The following is a 1895-nucleotide window of genomic DNA, read 5'->3' as shown; positions in this document are numbered from 1 at the left end:
TGGAGGGGGAGCCTCTGGTCCAGCCTCTCACCCAAAGGTAGGGTTGTCAATCCCAGGGTCAGGTTGGGTGACATTCTGGGGAGCTGAAAGCCTCCAAAGATGGAGATAACAGAGAGTCGATGGGTGTCCTGCTGCAGCTCAACGTCCGCCTACTCCGTTTTTCCTAATATTTGGTATAAAGCTCCATGGAGGATGCTTGCCGCTGTTGCCTCTGCCAAACATCTGCCACAGCAGGAGAGTTTGCCTCCACCTTCATCTCTCCAGGAAGATGTCACCTGCTCTTAGACTGCCCTGTGCCTCCCCTTCAGCAGACTAAAGAGGACCGGTTCTCTCAGCCTCTCCACACAGCTCACGTGCTTCAGGCCCCTAACCCCATCCCAACAGACTTCCTCTGGACTTTCTCCAGTTTCTCCATCCTCCTTTCACAATGGGATCCATCTATGGCATCCACCATAACTCCCACACCCTTCTGCCCAGGACACTCCTCAGCCAGTCGCGTCACAGCCTGTCCCAGTGCACCGGCTTTGTTCTGCCCCCAGTGCACACCTTGCCCCCTTTGCCTTATGAAACTTCAGGAGGTTTCATTTGGCCAAGTCCCCAGGTGTGTCAAGGTCCCTCTGGACTCAAAGTCCAAATGGTCAACATTGCAGGTTTTGTCGACAGTGCCTCAAACCAGATGAGAATATGGGGAATTGCAGGATCCCACAGGTAATGAAAGAGAATGATTTGCTTAATGGAGTTGCCACCTGAGTTTGAAAATCAGCACACCAACCACCTCAGATATACCCCAAGGTTGTAAGAAAAAAGAAAAGCATGGCCAAGGGGGAATGGATGAACAAGGAAGTCGTTCATTTTGGAGGGGATTTAGAGAAAAAAGAGAAGGAATTGTGGTTTCAAGGAATGAAAAGGATGCGGTCAGGGCTGTCTGGGGGCACCTGTGAAGCACCCTGGCACCTGATGTGAGTGACTTCTGTGGTCAGAGACAACCTGAGAGCTTTCCCTAATTTGAAAAAATGAAGGGGAAGAAAGGACAGTCATATTTAGGCTGGATGGGACGTCGGGAGGTGTCTCGAGCAGCCTCCTGCAGGGCCAGACCAGTTACTGAGGGCTTTCTCCAAACACATCCTGGTCACTTGCTAGAAGAGATCCAGTGACATAAACCAAAGAAGTAACCTGGATGTGGTGTAATAAGTCCGGAGCAGAAGGGGATCATCACTTCCACTGTCTGTGCTCCTGCTCATACAGCCCAGAATGCTTTTGGCCTCCCTTGCTGATGGCTCCTGGTTGTCCCAATGAAACCCAAGGACCACCGAAGTCTTTCCTGCAGAGCTGCTATCCAGCCATGCAGCCCCATGCCCTCTGCCATTGCACAGGATGAGTGCACCTCAAGGGGAGGACTTTGGCTTTGTCATCATTGGATACTGTGTGCTTCCTTTTGGCCCAGCCTTCCAGCCTGTCTTTGTCCTTGGCGGTAGGACAGCCTGTCCTGGGCGGTAGCCTTGAGCTCCAGCACCGTGTCTGCTCTCCTCCATATGCTGTCATCTACAACTGTTATGAAAAAGCACTCTCTCGTCTCCTCTGGGTCATTAAAAACACATTAAACAGGGCAGGTTGCATCTGAGGGGACCTGCTCTGGACCACAGAGCACAGCCTTTCACTCCCCTGCTCATCCATGGGGCATTTCTGAAAGGTGCATGCAATATTTGGGTGCCACCAGTCATCAGGGAGTGCCCCCACTTTCAAAGATGATGGAAGGGGCCTCTCTGTGACATCGGCCTGCTCTCTCAGCTCCCTGGGATGCCACCCATCCTGTCCTAGAGACTGGTGAGGATGGTGCTTGCTCAAGTGACCCCTGACTTGATGCCCATCCACCGCTGGTTGTTCTCCTCCAGGGT

The sequence above is a fragment of the Rissa tridactyla genome, unplaced genomic scaffold (genome assembly GCF_028500815.1).
Source record: "Rissa tridactyla isolate bRisTri1 unplaced genomic scaffold, bRisTri1.patW.cur.20221130 scaffold_47, whole genome shotgun sequence".
Taxonomy (NCBI): domain Eukaryota; kingdom Metazoa; phylum Chordata; class Aves; order Charadriiformes; family Laridae; genus Rissa; species Rissa tridactyla.
Note: the sequence above shows the minus strand (reverse complement) of the source record.